At 39.4% G+C, this 21,135-nt stretch overlaps 1 long non-coding RNA gene across 1 annotated transcript; it reads right to left on the bottom strand.

Moving 5' to 3' along the window:
• Positions 1-1,090: 1,090 nt before the first annotated feature.
• LOC108445437 lies at positions 1,091-19,107 on the bottom strand. The gene is made up of 3 exons (XR_001860285.1): positions 16,359-19,107; positions 5,070-5,284; positions 1,091-3,556 (listed from the first exon to the last, which is right to left on the bottom strand). It is a non-coding gene; the product is annotated as an uncharacterized LOC108445437 (long non-coding RNA).
• Between the last annotated feature and the right edge of the window lie 2,028 nt (positions 19,108-21,135).

The raw sequence follows: 21,135 nt of genomic DNA, 5'->3' as shown, positions 1-21,135 counted from the left end.
CGCAGGGTTCCCCGCGGCCCCGCTGCCACGCGTGACCTCCGGCCGGGGCCCCAGCTGCTGCTGGAGTATTTAAAACGAAATAAAAGCTAAAACGAACCAACCAACCACAAAGCAACAGCAAATGCACCCATCTACTGGTTTTAATAGAAAATAGTTTTTAAAAATGCTATAGCAAACTGCACAGGAACGGTGAACTCTGGGTTGGAAATCGTGGCAATGAGGGCTGAGACTGGGCACGGTACCTCCGGCCCCGTGCGGAGCATGGCAAGGGTAGCACTGGGGACATTCTGCCGAGGGTAGGGTGCTCTCCCTGGGGGCTTTCTCACTGGGGTGGTTTGCATCTTCCCTAAGAGCATCTCTCGGCTTGCTTTCCTTCAGGCCAGCGGAGGCAGAACACAAGGGCACAGACGTCACTCCTCCCTTCCCGGTCTCTGCTGAGCATTACGCGTCCTGAGGGAGGGAGAACAGGCGCTCCTCATGTTTCCTCCAGCACGGAGATTGCTGCTCCAGACAGCTATTATGGCAAGTCTTTACACAGCTGTGCAAAGCAAAGCCTCTGCCCCACTGCCTCGCGGATTTCCCACGATCTGCTCCCAAACGCTGCCAGTGTGCCAGTTGGCCTGTAAGACTGAAGTTTGCATACCTACAAATTTAATCTCTCACTGAGGTGTCTTAAAGCTTCAGGATTAATTAGTAATATCTATTTTTAAGTAAAATCTTCCAATAATAATGCGATGTGTTATAGATTGATTTTTAGAAAGCAGTACAGTTGTTTATTTTGTCATTTCAGTATTTGACCAGAGTAGCTACATCACAAGCTACAGGTTGTTTCTTTTATAAATTCTATGAAATTCTGGTACCCCAGAAGTGTTAAAACTGATTTTACAGATCATTTTTAGAGACACTCCAATTGATTACAATGTATTTCACTTTGACAGATACAACCACGCTTGCAACATCAGTGGATAACAACTAAAGCTGGAAAGAAATGAGATACTGCGCAGAGAAATCACAGAATCATTAAATGGTTTGAGCTGGAAGGGACCTTAAAGATCATCTAGTTTCAATTCCTCTGCATAAGCAGACACTTTCCACTAGACCAGGTTGCTTAAAGTCCCATCCAATCTGGCCTTGAACACTTCCAGGGATGGGGCATCTACAACTCCCCTGGGCCACCAGTTCCAGTGTGTCCCACCATGCTCACAGTAAAGAATATCCTCCTGCTATCTCATCTAAACCTGCCCTCTTTCAGTTTAAAGCCATTCTCCCTTCTCTTATCACTACATGCCCTTGTAAAAACTCTTTCTCCATCTCTCTCTTGCAGCTCCCTTTAGGTGCTATAAGGCTTCCCCAGAGCCTTCTCCTCTCCAGCTGAACAACCACAACTCTCTCAGCCTGTCTTTATAGGAGAGGTGTTCCAGCCTGTGATCATCCTCATACCCCTCTTCTGGACTCCTTATTTTGGGCCCCAGGCTGTTCACAGTACTCCGGGCAGGGCCTCATGAGAGCAGAGAGTAGAATCACCTTCTTCACTCAACCTGCTGGTCACTTCTTGTGATGCAGCCCAAGGTACAACTGGACCTCTGAGCTGCAGGTTTTGAAAGTACAGTGTGTATAGTACCACATGCTCCCTGCATTCTTCTTTATTTCAGCACAGATATCCTTACAGACTATGCTGGGCACACAGGGCTTGTCTCTTACCTGAATAAGCTAAATTTGTCTATATAATTACATGGTAGCACTCTCATAAATGCTGCTATTCATGTAATGAAACTGAGCTATTCCTCCAAATAGCTTCTCTTGAAATGATCTTTTCTCTGTTGCTTCAGTGAGCACTGAAATATGCAACACTGACATACTGGTAATGCCATTGATTCCTGGATGAAAACTCCCTGTGACACAAGGGATAGTTGACATATTATAGCTCAGTTCAAATCCTCTTCAAACTTAAGCAAATATCAGTTATATCCCAGTCACATTTCCATGCCTTGTTTGCTGACACCCATTGGCTAGACACCCTTAAGGAAAAAAAAGTAGACAATTCACTGCAGCCTGAGTAAACACCACAGGAGCAGTGTCAATAAATAACATAAAAAAAAAAATCGAAGTCAGGCTGTAGGGAGAGCTCAGTTGCAATTTAGGTCATACATGAGCCAGCAGAATGCTCTTGGAGCAAAGAAGGTGAATGGTACCCCAGGCTTCATTATTCAAAGCATTGCTAGCAGATCAAGAGAGGTGATCCCTCTCGTCTACTCAGCACTGGTGAGGCCACACCTGGATTGCTGTGTCCAGTTCTGCCCTCCTTGGTACAGGAGAGACACGGACACACTGGGGACCATCCACCAAAGGGTAATGAAGATGATAAAGGGACTGGAGCATCTCCCCTTTGAGGAAAGGCTGAGAGAGCTGAAAGTGGCCAGCCTGGAGAAGAAAAGGCTCAGAGGGAATCTGATCAATGTATATAAATACCTAAAGGGAGGGTGCAAAGAGGACGGAGCCAGGCTTTTGTCAGTTGTGCCTAGTGACAGGACCAGAGGGAATGGGCACAAACAGAAATAGAGGAGGTTCTCTCTGATCATCAGGAAACACTTTTATTTTGAGAGTGACTGAGCACTGACCCAGGCTGCCCAGAGAGGTTGTGGAGTCTCCATCCATGGATATATTCAAAAGCCTTCTGGACACAATCCTGGGTAACTGGCTCTATGAGGCCCTGCCTAAGCAGGCAGGTTGGACCAGAAGACTTCCAGAAGCTCCTTCCAACCTCACCATTCTGTGATTTTTATTCAGAAAGAATCCTTGAGCCCTAGCACTGGAGGTGCAGTGGGAACTAGATGGCTGGGCCTATTCCTAACCCAAGGTGGGAAATTTTTCCTTTCAGCATTTCCTATTTGTCCAGTCCATGCTGATGCTATGCACAGTACATTTTTACATTGTACAAACAATGTAAATTATATTTTAAATTGTACAAACACATTTTCAAATAGCTGACTATTCAAATAATGAATACTAATATACTTACAACATGAGTACCTATTAATGAGGCTCTCTGTACCAGTCATTAGTAGACAGACACATTCAATGAGTGCCTTGAAGACTACATGGACTAGTTTGCAGGTAGGCTTATAGTGAAAATTTCCGACTTTTAATTCTACAATATTCAGACACCCTTGAAAGGTATGCTGAATATGCTTAAGCAAAAAGATGGGCTAATTAGTTCTTTTCTGTTCTTTCTCACAATGTCTACTACCATATTTCTTGTGGTATTATTTCCACATAGACAAATACAAGTTATGAAAGCAGTGCTCAGATAGCCAATGACAACTCTATAATGGAGGATTAACAGTTAAATATTTCATATATAGCAAGTGAATTCAGTGAACCAGAAGGTGCAAATATTTATAATAAAGACGTAGCTCTAGCAGGCTGTTATCTAGCCTTTCTGGTTGGCAGTAGCAGTGTGTGCATTTGCTTTGAAGTACTTTTATAATTTCTGGAAGAATACTTGTTTACCAGTGCACAAGTTACTTTACACATGGAAGATCACACAAACCTAAACCTAGAAAAAAAAAAAAAAAAAATAGAGTGAACGTCACATATAAAGCCCTGAAGATTATTTTGCAGTGCTCCTGGTAAGCTGAGCCAGCTACAGATTATATGGTATTAAACATTTTACATGAAAATTATAGAAGCTATTTAGTCGTGGATCTTTCAAAGAGAAAAGCAAAGTTTTATGACCAGGACAACAACTATTGCATATCCTTACGAGAAATCTAGCAGTCATTGAGTACTACTGTTGTTGTAGTTGAAGCCATGCTGAGTGTGGATACCAAAACATAATGCTGTCTTTGGCATGAATATGTTTCACCCTGAAGATCTCAGATCATTTCAATATTGTCATACACATGCTGTGCTATTAATATGAAAGTCAACTAGTGCCTATATGTGCTTGTAAGGTAAAGAAATGTTTGGCTCAGCAAGACCTAAATACTTGTTTACATAGGGAAGTCAGTGTGAAACAGTAATGTGTGAAATACATCCCCATACCTGACTTCACACTAAATCCCTTAGTAGACAACTGCATGTGGACCAGCTTGAGACTTCAATAAATATTAGAGCCAAAAGTAGCTTTTATCGCCCTATTTCTATATTAAATAAAATATTATTTATCTTATTGGAGCTTCCAGAATAGGACTAGGCTGAGATTAAAAAAAAAATATCTGTAAGCATTGCATAAAGGTTGCAGAGGAAAAGCTGGTAGGGAGTCTTGAAGTCAAAATGAAGGTTTTAGGAGGCCAGGCTCAGCAAATGAAAGGATGACGAAGGAGTCAGTGGGTTTGGGGACAGGGGAAGGAAGGATGAAGGAGGGGTTGTGTGGGGTCTCTGGGGCTTTTGGGAGCTATGGGAGATATCAGAACATTTTGTGACTGGCAAGGGAGTTTTTTAACCTCTAAGGTAGTTCTGTTTTCCAGATTTTTCTGCATTTCTGAAAGGTGAATTTAAAAGAAACAAAAATATCTGAGAGTCCCATGAGTCCCGGACTCTTGAGAGTTAAGGATTTAGTAAGAACACCAACATAACAATATTCTGAATAAAAAAAGAAAACATTAATACTAAGGATTATTATAAGGATAACACAGACTATAATTATGAGGAAGTTGTTATTCAGCATTAAAAGTCCTTGTTTCCCCTTTTCTGTTATTTATGGCTTCATTCAGCTGAAGGGATGACTGTCATTTGGATATCAGCTAGGTGAACTTAAAACTTTTTATGAACAAGGTTTGATTTAAACTCTGCTGGATATTACTTACACGATTGTCTCAGCTGCCACAAAGCTCTTATGATACAACAAAAAATATGTCAAATTAAAACAAACCAAACTTTATGCTACAGCAAATGATGACAAAAGTATACCAGTAAAATAGAAGCTTTCTAAAGTATATTTCGGTGTAATGCCTTACTAAAACCACTGTCTTCCTAAAGCTCTTGATAACTAAATCTAAGAGCCTTCCCTCTCTGTTTAATCTCTTCGATGAAATACACTCAAAGCAGTTTAGATCTGAGTTCCTCACCACCACACCAGTTCTCTCCCGGAGGCCACTGCAGCAGTACAGCTCTTGTGGACGCAAACACCCATCCAGGCACAGCTCTGTTCGTGGAGTTTGTGAGTGTTTGTGATTCCTTGTGCCTCCTGATGACAGTTCATTTGAGTCAGCAAAAGTAAAATGCAAGAGAGTCTTTCTTAATGGCCTTGAGGTGTCATTACAAGTCCTGTACAGATTTTAGTCTTTGGGGGAAGAAAAACAAAAAAAAGAAACCACTTTATAAATCAATACAAAACTGGCAAACATTGTTCTCAGAAGCCATAATCTTACTAAGATTTTTAAAACAGATTTTCTCTGAAGTTCTAAAGTCCATTATGTCTTTCTGTGGCTCCCCTTCCTCTCCTCTGCCTTTCGCCTCTGCTCTCACATCTCCTGACATCCAGGACACTTCATTTATTCTCAAGGTTTTGGCTACTGCCTATATTTATCAAAATCTAATTTATCTTTCTGCTCCAAATTTTATTTACTTCAAACTTTAGTTTCAAGGGTAACAGTTTTACAATTGGAAATTAAAACATTCTACTCAAAAACCTTGTCATTTTCTTTACCATTTAAAACCTGATTACTGTTCCTTCTCACCCAAACTTCTAAACGGCACTTGCTTTTTTTTTCCTTGTCTTTTTTTCCATTTGTTTTATCTCATGCATTTATACCAGTTTATAGTTCTAAACTTTGCCATACCTACTGCCATAGTCTTGTTCAAGCAGTTTTACCTAATCTCTATTACTACAGGTACTCCCACCTTCCTACTTCAACCTCTTTCCTTCTTTAATCTAAATTGAGGAATGGGGATTTTTTTACTGATCAGAACCCATCCCTTATCTTTGGTTGGCATCAATACACCTGCTGAGTCAAACAGACAATGCTGCATCAGTATGAATCATTGTTTCTTCTTAAGAGGTGGAGACTTGCCATTTCTAAAGCTCAGGGATTTTTTTTTGCAAATGCCATTATGCAGCAACTCTAAAATAGCTCACAGTTATTGGTAATTTGCAAAGATAGAGAATTCTATTGTAATCCTGGAAGCTCTGTGAAGTGTAATTTTCCAGGCTCTAAGCTTGACTTTTAAAATATTTCAGGTATTCATTCCACCATATTATGTCACAAGTTCTTACTGGAAATAATTTTGGGAATATTTTAACTGCCTAGTTAAAAACCCCAAAACATTGTGGCACTTATTGATATAATTTTTCTCAGATGACTGTTCTGCTGCATCTGCCTGCCACACACATCCCATCACGCCTTAGTAATCCCTTCGACAGCTACAGCTGTGCCAGCAAATACAAGTAGTTTCTTAGCCCCCAAGGGCCCAGCTTTGAATTAGTGAGTGCTAAACACTGTCCCTCCCACAACAATTTACGTGATGCATTTTGTGATGGTTTTTGTTTTCCTTCTGTCGCTAAACTCAAACTCAGAGTTTCCTACCAAGCTGTTTCACGTGACACATAAATATTAAATTCTACAATATTAGTATGTGGAAACTGCTTGGTTTTTCACATGTTTGTGCTTATAAATGGTTCTGATGGTTTACTTGCTATTATTCTGAGTCTTACGGGTCCCAGAGTTCAGTGTCTCAGGAGGCATCTTCGTGTACTCGTGCTTTTTTCCTTATCCTGCCATCTCCCATTACTTTGGAAATAACCAAAAGCCAAACCCAATATCCTTAAGATTTTTATCATTCCCTGAAATCTTTATGCCTGAAAGTAAAGATAATCACAGTCCTGCTGTTTTCAGGTTGCCCCTGAAGACCTGGAATGCACTTGTTCTCTGTGCATAGCACAGAGGGGGGAAGCAACAGAAATTAGTTTCTACATGAAGCAAAGTGTCAAAGGAGCATCTGGCAGGGAAGGAAGGCAATGTCAGAAACCTGTTGGAGGAAGGTGACCAAAGGACTGATACACAGTACAAATGTTTTTGTCAGCTGGGGGAAGAAGAGAGGACTGTGTTCTCTATGCCAGAGTTCAGGAGAAAAATAACTTAGTCCCTGCTTTAGTGAAAAGGAGGTAGCAGAGCTTTCACTATGCATTTAAAATACAACTGATTCAATTAAAAATAAAGGAGGTTCATCTGCAGTCTGAAAGACAATTTAAATGCTCCTTTTTTTTTTTTTTTTTTTCTTTTGTGACCCGTGGCTTTTCTTTTCTGAGTGCACTGAGACAGGACATTTTATGTAATCTAGATTCAGTCAAGAAGTTATTCACCATACTGGAAAATATTTATACACTTGTACCAGAACTTCTCCAGGTCAGGGTTTGCATATCTTCCCTTGTATTTCCCTGTATACCTATTAGAAATGCACAGAGCTCTGTCTGCCCTGTTCTCTCCTTTTCATTTTTCCCCCATGTTTGTCCAAAGCATGGTGTAGGCACATGGTGTGATTCTTGGTCCTGTGCAGCAACAGGAGTTGGATTTGATGATCCTTGTGGGTCCCTTCCAACTTAGGATATTCTATTCTATTCTATTCTATTCTATTCTATTCTATTCTATTCTATTCCATTCCATTCCATTCCATTCCATTCCATGGCTGAATAGTCTGTTCATTTTAACTGTGATACTTTTCACAGTAAGTTTGTATTTTTCTTGATATACAGTAGATCATACTGACTGAAGACATACTGAGAGAACCCATCCCTGACTGCTAATGAAACCTGACATCTGTGCTGTTGATTACAAATGTATTAAAATTGAACATTTGTTGAAATTTTTATTAAATGGCATAAAAAAGATAGGAGAGTGGTTATTGTCTCAGTTGCTATCTGAGAATCAGCTCTTCCCAACTTTTTGGAGGACTGTATATCTGAAATAGATACAGATTTTCAAGGCAGGTGATCAGGAATGAGAGAAGGAACATCTGTAGATGGTTTTGCCTGAATTAATCATCATCTGGAAAAGACAGAGCTTAAGTAGTGTGCAAGGTAAACACAGTGAAATGTGAAATACTGAAATGATGGGCAGGACTGTATTTTTATCTCATGAGTGAATAAGACCAGGCATTGTAATTCTTCAGAAATGGAACTGGCTGTGAGGGACTCGTCTCATGACTACTTAGGGAAAAATTGAGCCTTCCTCAAGAGGCACAAGCCTCAGGAGATATGGGCTGAAGTGTTGTGAAATGCTTTTGTCTCTGGCATTCTGAACCCTTTGAACACTCATGTGAGCAAGCCTGGCTCTAGGAAAAGCAAAGAGGGTAGTTGTCTATTGGAGCAAATTCCTGCGGGCAACAAGCTTCTGCTGTTCACTGAAGCAGGGATCAGCTGCTTCTAGGTAAGGCAGCAAACTTGTGGCTTTCCCAGGCCCTTCCACTTAGCTTGGCTCACAGGCTTGGCCTGATCTGTTGGTGTTTCCCACCATGCTGACACACCATATGCCTGCTCTGATTACAGATTACCCAGTTTAATCTTACACCAAACCATGTGCTGCTTCCTGAGGAATATTCACAGCCCCTCACTGAGCACTCCTACACCTCAAGATGCCCAGGAACAGCCCTCCAGCTGAAAGTATGCCTTCTATAAATTAAAAAACCAAAAACCAAAACCAAATACCAAAACAAAGAACAAACAAACAAAAAACCAAAAAAACCAAACAAAACCAAACAAAAAAAGAAGCTGTTATTATCAGCTTCTGCATCCAACATAGAGAAAGCTAAGGCAAGAGAGTTTGTGGCCATATGTTGGGTAGACAGGGTAGAGACTAATAGGAAATCTGAAAATGTGGTGGGTTTTTTCCCCAGGATGGAAGAAACTTATGGGTCTGCTGAGTGTGGAATTGTGGAATAATGTCCATACGTAAAAGCCAGGCTATCCCTGTAATGCAAGGCTCAAGGACACAAAGACTACTCTGTTTCTCTTACAACTCTTGTACACTGCAAAATAATATGGGAGACAGACTGGAAAAATATATTGAGATCACTTATTGAGAAAGGTGGTATGGCCATCAAATAGAGTACAGAAGTACTGTGACACAAAAACTGAGATGCTTGCGGTTTCTGCTTTCAACTGAAAACATTATGCAAATAAAGACATTCATTGCAATGTGTTCTCCAGAGCACAATGAACATAGCTTTTCTGGGGAAACCCAGAAAAGGAGACGTGAGCTCATTACATGTATCTTATGGTGCTGTGATTTTATGTAGCTTGAAAAAATGAAGACACAAAGGAGTGGGTTTGACCCGAGAAAAATAGTCAAGCCTCTAAATGGATCACATACTTGCAGAGAGAGGTGCTCAGTAAGCCCTGCATTTGGCCTGGTTTTAGGGACATTATTTCAACATGAGAGTGACTCAGACTAGTCCCAGAAGTCAATCTGTCCAAATGTGCACTGAATTTGTCTGCCTCTGCTTCAGACTGGCCTAGCGCATGCCAGCCTGCTTTTGAGATGTGCTGGCTTTGCATTGAAGGACTTCAGTACCTCTATCAGGCACAGTGTTCATGGGAATGCTTAGACACATAATTCCTATTAAAATGAAGGACTCAAGCTGGTAATAGCCTACATAAACACTAATGAAATGTTCACTGTAGGAAACTGAAACTCTTCAAATATTAGGCTTAACCATGTATGCATTCATATGCATGTGGATACACATAAACTGTTGAAAATGGAAATCCACTAGGACCAACATGGAAGTTGTAAAATTTAAGCATGCTTTTCTTGGATTTCTTTTCCATGAAAAGCATTTGTTTATGTATTTGCAATGCCACCATGAAAAATTTTCCTTTTTCAATCTTTCTGTGCATACTGTAAAATTATATGTAGATAAATATCAAGACACATAAATACATATATGCAGGCATAAAACTGTATCTGTGCATGGTAGGCAAATGTATATATATAAACATACAAGGAAAGTATTAACTGAGTAAAAGACTTTTATTCTTTGTTTAGTTTAAAATCTCTGGAGTTAGTATAATTCTTTTAAAATTACTATACTGTATAAAGACACACAAATATTACATATTCAGCAAAAACATCTTGATAAAACAAAAGCACATTGGTACAATCTTACAGCTCATGCTCTTACTTTCCAGTCACTAAGGTGTGCTTCAGACTAATGACATTAGAGGCTAAGCACGGCAGGGACTGGAGTCCAGGCTAGTAAGCCCTGCTGGGATAATTAGCATGACCTCCCTGCTATTGCCATTAAGAGACATTAAATGAGGGAATGCCCAAGGAGGAAAACAGAAATGGAAAGGACCAGACAAAGATGAAGTCTAGGGACTGGGAAAGTGGACAAGGTAGTTGCAGAGAGTTCCAAGCATGAAAATGTTGGGAACAATGGTTTCATATTCTGTAATATGATGTAATGGTCCCAGCTGGTCTTAACCTTGATGGAAAGGCTTTGTTTAAGAACTATAAAAAACTTTTTTTCATAAACTCTGAGGATAATCTGGGAAGAGAGAGAATTTGTCTTATCTGAATTACGTGGTCTTTGTTCACACTGTATTCCTTACTGAATCTAGGGAACAATATGAGAGCCCTCCTGTGGCCAGCTGAACACCTGTAAATTCCCTTGATTGCAGTCAAAGACGAGACAGCCCACTAGATCATTACCTTGTGTCTGATTTCTTGGTTGTTTTTATCACACTATTTATTGTGCAGAGGTGTGCATGGCATTCTCAACAATATATCAAAGGTGACTGTCCTCAAACACTGATCATTTAAGTTAGAGCATAGACAGAGTGAAGTGAAACACAGAGGTAACACTAGCACAGAACATAATGACTTATTATCTATTGCTGTAAGTCAGCACAACTCCACCAACACAGACAAAAGAAGATAAGTGGATTGAAGAGGTAGCCATATGGAACACTTTAACAAAAGGCAGTGGAAAGGATGGCTCCAAGCACCAGTCTGTGTCTTCATACACAATGCACTGACATTTACACCAAGACGGAATAGATGTGAAAATCTGGGCTCTGACTGGGTATTTTTGATATATCCCTTTGCAGAATGTAGATACTGTACAAGCTACCCCACAGGATTGTTGTTAATAGTCTCCTACTTCTAGACAACTTGAACTCTACCAGGCTAATCCTCATTCACATCAGCTTGGTTTACAGAAGTATCAGAACAAAAGGATTCAATAGCATAAGAAAGGCTGAGAGATCACGCTTTCAATATCTGTAAGATTTCCAGTAAAAAACAATTCTTTTGCTGAAGGGGCAGAAAAAGATTCTATGCAGCCTCTTAAAAAAAGTGAGTAGCTGGTCTAAGTACATTGAGACCTTGAAAGGTTAGGAAAAGAACAACTTATATTATAAAGGCTATGAACCAAAAGAATCCCTTTAAAGCTAAGAAATTTTAATTCAATTTCTTACTTTCATAAATACAAAAATGCAATCATTTTTATTTTATATAGTTTAATTCAAGAGGACATACTGAGAAGCAACAGCTTAGCTCCTCTGAACAAATGTGCTCTAAGTTTAGCCTGAAGAACCGAGTGTGTGTCCTATGCAATGCAATGCATCACATTACTGAGCTCTTTAAATGGGCATAGGCAGCTGAATTGTCAATTGGGAGAATTGTCAAAGGTAATTTACACAGTATTGCTGATGATTTTCATTTACATGAGTAAAAGTGCAGGCAGGAAAAGCAGTATTTCATCCTTCCAGTGCAACATTAATCAGTGTTGCCTACCATACAGTCACCAGTTTTTCATGTTTTCTAAGTCAGAGCAAAATGCTGTTCAAATAATTTTTATCTGCAGTTTTTCCAGCAGCAGATCAGCATTACCCCAAGCTCCTAAATAGTTGCTCCCTGCAATTTTTGAGTTTCATGATCTTTCTAGACTTCTAAATTTAGCTGTCTTTGCTCTCCTTGTCAGGCATGTACATGTGACAAACTCTGGTTCAGTAAAAGAATTTTAACTTGTGAATTAAAATCTGCAAATCCAAATCGGTCCAAGTGGGGGCCTTTCTCTCTTGGTAATACAGCCAATTGATCAGTAGATGGTGGTGGTGCACTGTCACCTGATGCAGTTGGCTGAGGACAGCACCCAGCTGTTAAAACATTTTTATTATAGAGCAGAGTAACGGTCTTGGACATGACCGAGTTTTTAATATATCAGAACATTAGAACATTAAGAAATGATAAATACTAAATATACGTGTCTTATAAACTAGGAGAAGTTGTATTTTCTTTTTTTTCTTCTTCTTTTTTTCGCCTAGAGTTTCAGCAAACTTCTAATCTTCCTTTTCCTCATCCTGTATTTTAATTCAGTGGGAAGAGAGTCCTTTACCTTTTGCTGTTTTCATATATTAATTAAAATGATAGAAGGAAGGAGAAATAAGAGTGCGAAGATGCCTAATGAAATTGCCAAACTCCAGAAATTCTTTCAACATGGTTATTTGCCACTTTCCCTCCCACATTGACTTTGTCACGCAGCAACTCTGGAGGTGAAGAGGGAGAGAAGGAGCTGGTTTCAGTCTCCTTTTCCCAGGCAGATAGGATGGAGAGGACGAGCACTGGGGACATCCTTCACCTGTTCATGGACAGGATTCTGGCACACCTCTGAGTCTTGATCTGTTTGCACTGCTGTGGGTATTTTAGAGCTTCTTTCTAGGGATATATACAGTATTATGCACCTGGAGCCAGTGTGCTTGTCATGGGGAAGGACTGTATTGGTCTTGGGGTCTCTAGTGAGAGAGAAGTAGTAAAGTCTTGGAGCAGGACCACAAATGAGTGAATTAGAGCTGCCTTTCTGAGCAGTACAAGTGCTGAAGCTTTATAGCAGGACCTCTGATGGGAGTGACATGCTGAAAGCAGTCATGAAATATTGTAGGCTAGGGACCCCATAGCAGGGGCAGATCAGATTTCCAGTTAAACACGTTTGCCACCCACTGGCCAGGCTGCAGATTTGCCTGTTGCTGCGATGGGAATTAACAGCTTGTAGTTGTAAGTATTAACATATGATGGATGATTAGGATGTAGAAAGCATAGTTTAACAGTAGAGTATATTTGAATATTTATAGGCTTTTGTTTACCATATTAAATGCAATGACTCCAGAACTGGGCAGTGACAGGGCCACACTAACACCTTTAATTTACAGCTCGCTTCGGCCATCAAAAACAATACTTTCTCAGTTCCTAGGTCATACTTCCTAAGCTGACTAACAGATTATGTTCATGAACAATCAGAGCTAAAGGAGCCATTTCATTTGGGCTGTGCATAGAGTCTGTTATGAAGGTAAAACCAGACATTAATTCAAAGTTGAGCTAGTACTTGAGAAGAGGGTGAGAAAGCTGATCCAAACGGTTCCTTTTCCTCAACCATCTGGTGCCAGAAGAATCTGGTGTCAGAAGAGAGAACTGAGGGACAAGTCCAGACAACTTGGCTGAAAGCATCTTCCAACAGTATTGGTTCCTATTCAGTTTTGGTTTTGGTCCTATCTTCACCCAAAACCAGAACTGCATTGTGAAGGTGGATGAGTCTACCTCATATCAAAAGCAGTAGTACAAGTTGGGCAGAGAAACAAAGAAAAATGTGCCTCAAGGCTAGCGGGCCAGAAACAAGAAATTACCTTTTCAGATTTACCCAACATGAGTCAGATTATTTTTCTGCTTTCCTCCCTCCCTACTTCACTGTAATTTTTCTATCACCTAGAAAGAAAAGCATGTTTAAAGATGTAATATGAAGAGTAATTCCCATGCTGCCCATTTTGGATTTGAAAGCTGGTAAGAATTTATTGCTCAGTAAGTTATACCTGATACTGTGACATTTCTAAGGGCAATGGTTATGTAAATACATCCGTATATTGTCTCTGGGGTGCCACTGCAAACAAAAAACACAGTCCCCGCAAGGTAATGATATCACCTTTACGTGACTGAATACAGAAAATGAAAGACCATAAAAAGAATGTTTTATGAACATTTTCTCTTTTATTAGGTCTTGGAAAAATATGTATTGTTTTGAAGGAAAAAAAAAGTAGTGAAGGAGTGAGAAATTTAAATAATTTTCATGGTACTTCAAATATTTAAAAGGGAGTACAATAAAATACAAAGAAATTCATAAACTCTGATTTTCCAGTTATAATTAATTTTGCACTCTGAAGGTGTCAGTGCAGAAACATTATCCATGTCAGAAAAAACATCAAGTCTTAGAATGAAATTAATATTTTAAAGAAAAATCATAGCACAGCTTGTACTGTAAGGCTTGGTCATTAGAGAAGTTATTTTGTATAGCTGTTTCTTACCCTATAATTAAAATGATAAGTTAACCATAGTCATGACAGTTCTTCCTTGATTAGTGTATATTATTCTTATATCAATCTTAGAATCATGAACTTCTGGCAAATTGGGTCTAGAACCTCCATATGGAGTCATGAGGTTTTGCATGCAAATGGAATTTCTCACCCTATAAACACTCGAGAAAATTTAAGTATCTTCAGTAACCAGATGGAGCAAATAGTCCTTTAAAGCATATGAAAGTCATGAATATTGCAGGAGAATAAATATATATTTTCTGTATATATATATATATATATGTATTCGATGTAGAGTTAATGTTAGTTATCACGCATTTAATGTGAAATCTCTTTTTTTCTTGAATAAATGCATGGCAAAAGATTCAGGGACAAGGTACTACCTAAAGATAAATATCATTGTCAACACTGCAATAAAAAATACCAAGGTCCCTCTGTTCCTTGCTATGTTATAGGGCACAGTACTGCACTCTCTGATTTTGTAGATGATGCCTAAATGCAAAGAAAGGCAGACAAGAAAAGTCAAAATTGGGTCTTTGACTTAAATGCAGTAATTTATTTTGTGCTGACTATTACCTCACTGAAAATGTTTCCAAGAAAGCAACATTTAGTACTAAAGGTGAATTTCGTGCTTTCCAAGGCATGCTGTGGGAACTTTCCTGTTGCCTGAAGAGCAAATGAGTTTTTCAAGATGATACTTTAAAAAATTGGCACTCGGCTGATTACCTCTTTCTACTGCTGTTGATAGACTTACAAGCAGTACTGGGAAGACTTCCAGTACTGGGAAGAGCACTGCAAGGTTGCTCTTGCCATTCTTCTGCCTTAGGCTACACTCAGTCTCTGCAGTTCAGCCCAGTGATCCAGACATTATGTCCCAAGTCACTCCCCAGAGAATATGATTCGTATGTTTCACTGCTCTGCCTGTTCAGAAACACTTTCTAACATCTAACCTAAACCTCCCTCAGTGGCATATAAAGCTTTTAGGTTTTTATCCTATCCAACATGAACATGGCAAACAGATTACTTCCTTCCTCTTGCAGCAGCAACTTTTTACATGTCAGAAGCTTATGTCTCTCTCCCTCCTCATTCTTCCCTTCTTTTGGCTGTCAATCTTTGCAGACAGCTAATCATTCTTAGCGCCCTCCTTTGGACCCCTTCCAGATGATTCACATCTTTTTAAAAATAACTTGAGTGGCCAAACATCCCTTATAATGTGGGATTTCCCATGTTTAAGCCTCAAATCTCACATGCCATGTTAAAAACATGTGAAATATTGCCTGCTTGAATATTTCCTCTTTATTAAAATAGGTGACATGGGTTTTGAGGTTGAAACATAAAAACTTGCAGCTGCTTTCCTGCCCATTCTTCAGAGCAGCCTTTGGCAGCAAAGAGCCATGACTTGGATGTAGCTGAGACAGAAGTAAAAGCCAAAGCATCCCTAAAAGAGCTGGGGAAGTCTGAAGAACAGTGCACACCCTGAAGCACCAAGAAGGCGTATCAGTGTTTTAAAATTCAGAACCCACCAATTCTGAGATGCTGCCCTGCATCAGGTGTAATCCTTCTCCCAAGGACTCACCAACATAATAAGAAAATAAATACTCCGGTGTTTTGTAGACAATGCTTTTGTTTATACAGCTCAGGAGATGACATTTTAGGTCCCTGACTACTGTTTGGCTTGGGATTCTCCATGCTCTCTTCTCTGCAAAATGCTATCCAGCAAGTCATGCTCCATCCTGCATTTGCTCAGTTGCTTATACCTGATTACCTAAGGACCTTGTCTTCACTGTGCTTCCTCTTTTTCTTATCAGAAGACTTTTTTAATTTGCCAAGATCATTCTGAGTTTTGGTCCTTTCTCCATTACTTTTGCTGTTTCTCCCAGCCTGGTGTCATCTGTGAATTTATTGCCTCCTCACCTTTCAAGTATACAAATTATTTTAAAAAGAACCCAAACCAAAACTATAACCAGACCTTGAACAGACCTTTGAACTTTATCTTTTTCTGATGTATCTGATGTAACTTTATCTGACGTATCTTTAGTTTCAACAGAGAATCACCTACTATGTTATTTGGAGCAAGTCAGCAGCAGAATGGACTCTACTCCTCAGACACCATTTCCATGGATACAATGAAACAAGGTATGAGTTTGCTTCTTCCACTTCTAGTTGTATGGAATTACTGTGTTGCTTGTAGAAGCCAGATTCAACTCTTGTCTCTGGAAGCAAAAACTGGAGAGTCATTCTGAGTGTTCTCAGCCCTGTCCACTGTGGGAGAAGCACTGTTTCAGAGACATGAGTGCACATCTAGCTGGGGCAGAATATGAGATCAACCCAAAGGAATAAACATCTCCTTTCAGAGCTAAGAATACTCCAGCACTAAGAATGTCCGCTGCAAAATACCTACTACAGCAAATAGGAATACTTTTTCTTGGAGTCCCTAGGTAACTGATAATATAAGAGAGAAATTACAGCCTTTTTCAGCCTCTAAGACCTGTGACATTCAAATACAGCAGTGTCCATCACCTCTAAAAATATAAGCTGTAGCAGATCCCAGTTGCATGAGAAGAATTTCCTTCAATATCATCAAAAGGTCTGGGATCTCCCACTTTGTGAAGACTTTTAGAGGAATCTTTTAATAATTTTCTATGAATATGTATGAATCTTTCCAGTCTGGGGCCTATCTGAGGAGTGAAATTTGGCATTTAGGAAATACTTGAACCTAACTCACTTCCTTTTTTCCCCCAGCATTCTGACTGATGACATTTCAGAGTAAAAGAAGGCTTTGCAGCTGACCTTTCTATTCCTGCCAGAGAGACCTTACAGGCAGTGGCAAATTCTGTCATTACACAAGGTGGAAAAGATACTATTCATCCTTATCCAGTCTGGACATCTTGGCAGGATCAGAAATATATTTCTAGTTAATTCAGTCCCAATGCAAAGCTTTCAGTGACCAAAGTAGGTGAAAGGGAGTGAAGAAAAGAAACTTAAACAATGTTAAAAGTTAATTTCACTCACTTATGCTATTTTCAACTGAATTTCTAACTTTTAAACCAATAGCTATTATTATCCAGACCATTAAAAAATAAATTCCTGTTGAAAATGGAGATGGTGGTTTATACCATCCACTTGCCAACAGTGAGAATAGAGGTGGCTGGAAAGATATGAAATGTATAGCCTGTGCTGATAGAACATGGGCTCACAGGATTTATATGCATTCAGGGACCACTTACAGGCCTGTTTTGCACCTGTGTGGCCCGAGATGTGAATGTCGTGGGCTAGTTTTTCTTTGCAGCGATGCAAGGAGGTAATAATTCCCACATTTTTCTCTCAGTGACAAGGGGAACATAGCTTTAAGAGTGGGAAGGCTGAGGATTGGGACCTCTAGTTTCTCTAAGGTGTTTTTAAAAGATTCTTTAACTCCAGACACTTTGTATTACTAAGCTCCTTATAAAACGATGATGTTTATGACAATCATTTTTCCCTGTGAAATTTCCTTTCTGCTCAAGTATTTACAGGAAGAAAAAGTTTTCCTTTTTCCTCTGTCAAATCAGCAAAGCTTATCCTGTGAGGATTTCTGAATGAAAGGGGGAGATTAGTGTTTCAGGAACATACCTTAACTCACTTTAGAAACATTTACTGGACTTCCCGCCATACCTCCTGTCCAGCTGGCTGTGCAGCCACTGCCCTGCCTCCCTCTGTGCTTCAGCTTTATTTTATTGGAAGGAATTGGGGAAAAAAAATCCACAAACAAGCTCTGAGATGCTTTATATCACAAAATCCCACTTGGGATGTGATTGTTTTTGACTAAAGCAGGGAGCTTCACTAAATGGGATTAAGGAAATTTCCAGCTGCTTAGAGATCCTCCTTTTCTCTGCCTCTCACTGACAGGGGAAAAAAGTTCAATTGTAATTGCATTGCAGGATAATACATCCAGTGGCTTTTGACTCAGCACCCACAGCTATCACTGCCTCAGCTGTACAAAAGGGAGCCAACTGCCCTCAGGGGTTTTACCAAGACCTCTTTCTCACCAACACAGAGAATATTTATTTTGGTCCTTAGATGCACCTTGACATTTACAGAATCATAGAATCATAGAATATACTGAGTTAGAAGGGACCCATCAGGATCATCAAATCCAACTCGTGGCCCTGCATGGGATCCCCCAAGAATCCCACAATCTGCCTGAAATTAACAGCTCCAGTTTTTATGTTCTGCTCAAGAAGTTTGGGAAAAAATGCAAAATATCTTTTTTTTTTTTTTGAACATTAGATTTTCACAGAAAATCACTTCAAACATTTTCTTTCCTATGTCTTTTAGTTTTGGAGTATGTTTCACTGTGATAGTGATGGATCTGCATAGTAGGATCACACAACAATTTTGTTAGGACAAAATAAGATGTAGAAAAACAGCAAAATACAGCAATCCATCTTAAAAATAATAACCCCCACACCACTGCACAGATTACTTACATTATGTTTTTGAGATTAGTACAGTATGTTTCAGAAAGTCAGTTACCCTTTTACCCTACTCTATGAGTTTATCTACTTTCATTGGGCTTGGTTTCCCCAAAAAATTTAGAGGGGATATTAAAAAGGGGCTTTTTTGAGATTGAGAACTATCTGATCAATATGCTGCTATTGGGCTTTTTTTTAACAGCATAAGTAATCTCTAATTGTACTTTTGATATATATGTTTTGTTAGTATAATTGTATCTGGCAGTAAATTCATAGTTAGAAAAATAGCCCAATCCATCAGGGTTTTTAAAATCAAACCGGTCATAGAGTGTTGGGGTCCCTCCCCTGCCATGGAGCCCTGGGAGATGGGCCCTGGGGGGGAGACACGGGGTCTCCCTGCCCCTGCTCAGATTCATTCCCCATTGGTTGGTTTGTGTTCCCCGGGGTGGCCAAGGACCCTCAGGTCCCGTGACTGCGGAGTTCCTGAGCAGAGCCCCGGCCATGCGGCTGGAGAAATAAACATCTCTGAAACATCTACCACGAATCTGTCCATATATACTTCGTTTCCACGGGACTCCTGGTTTGAAATATACTTGTTGCAGTAATCCCCGCTGCGACAATAGAGGAATTGTATAATTTAAAAAAGCAGATCAGTACTTAATTATCTGCCCAAACATGTGTCGTTATTTAAGGTTGCTTGCTATTTAATACTATCAGTGACTTTTTATGAGGGGAAATTAAAATTCTGTGCCCTAAGGAGCTTGTGAAAGGTTTCATCAAAAGAAAAAGGTGCAAGTGTTCATTAATATGCCGTGTTCCAGTTTGAGGCAGGGAAAGTATGTGTGACACCCAATGTACTTAGAACTTTTCTACCTTATATTCTACTGTCCAAAATCTGTTTTACCTTTTCATTTCTCTATCAAAGTCTGTTATGCCAGCCTATGTCAACGACAATCTCTCCTCATGATGGAGTAGAACCAACAATGCTGCTCATCCACCAGGATGCCAAACGCACCTGGTGCAGGGCGTGTGGGCACTGGGGTCCTCACGGAGCAGCCCACTCTGCATCTGAACCATCCCCACCATGGAGTGCTCTGTGCCCTCTCCCCTCTTCTTCATCTATGGGCCTCTATACAAATATGCATGATTTCTGTATATGCGTTTAATCTTTGATGTTTAATTCAATATATGAAAGTACTAAACAAGTACAGTTGTTTTAATGAGTACACCAGAATTTTTTCCTAGATGGATTTGAAGAGAAATTTTGCTTTTACTTTAAACATTTCCAATATAAATGTCTACTTTCAAAGGAAATATAAAGCTTGCAGAAACTCTTCAACAAGGTGAGGCATTATCTTCTAAATAAGTTTTCATTTTTTCCTAAGGAATCCAAAATATTTGGAATCCAAAAGATCAAGAAAGTTGTAATTAATATTCTTTGATTTTGCAGAAAGACTTGCAGGAAGCCTCAGGTATTTTTATTAGGAGGTTATTACCTTAACTTTATAATTTTTTAATGTAAATGAAGCTGTTGTTAAATGCTAAGTAAGGTTAAATCATGCTCTGCAGAGATTGCTAAGCAGTTTGACGTGAATTTGTGCTCTCCTCTTGACTACCTGATTTTCTTAGGAATTAATCATTTCACTACTTCTCCAATTGCCATAGAACCTAAACAACTTATTGAAATGAGCCAGAATTCCCAAATAAAACAAAAACTGCAGAAAAAATAGAACAGTAGCAGGAAGAGAAAAAGTTCTGACTGGTAGGTAGGAACAAAAATTTCATAATGTATTCTTCAGAGTGTGTCCCACTTGCACATCATTCTTCCAATTAATCAGATATTTAATCAGCCATAAGAATATCAATAAAAAATAGCCAACCTCCATATTTCTTAAAAAAGAAATATATAATATTACATTGCTTTTCATTAATATGTTACTTTTCAGTGCTGTCTCTTCACTGTTTTTTTTCACCATGTTCCCCAGGTTTCACCCACAAGCCTGCTAGAGGGGCCTCAGGGCTCCAAAGTGCAGCTTGAATGACACATTTATCACTCCTGGAAAATTAGAGACTTTATGCTCACCTGGTTCCTTGGTGCCTTCATCACTTAAGCACATTTTTAATCCAAGCATTTCCCAAATGAAGCCCTCCACAGATGACACCCTTCCCAAAGGAGGAGTTTTGTTATTCAGTTAGTTAACATAGTTAATTAGTTAACTTAGTCTTGCTAAGGACTGTTGGCCAACAGGAAAATGTGTGTCTGAAAAACTTAGGTTATGTCCATATGGACAGGTTGAAAATTTGATTAAATGTTTGACAATAACATATCCAATGTGTTCAGTTTCCATAATGCAGCAGGCTCATTCTCAGTGTCTCCAAAACATC

The sequence above is a fragment of the Corvus brachyrhynchos genome, unplaced genomic scaffold, assembly GCF_000691975.1.
Source record: "Corvus brachyrhynchos isolate BGI_N302 unplaced genomic scaffold, ASM69197v1 scaffold142, whole genome shotgun sequence".
Taxonomy (NCBI): Eukaryota; Metazoa; Chordata; class Aves; order Passeriformes; family Corvidae; genus Corvus; species Corvus brachyrhynchos.
The sequence above is the reverse complement of the archived record's forward strand: the minus strand, read 5'-3'. Positions and strand labels throughout refer to the sequence as shown.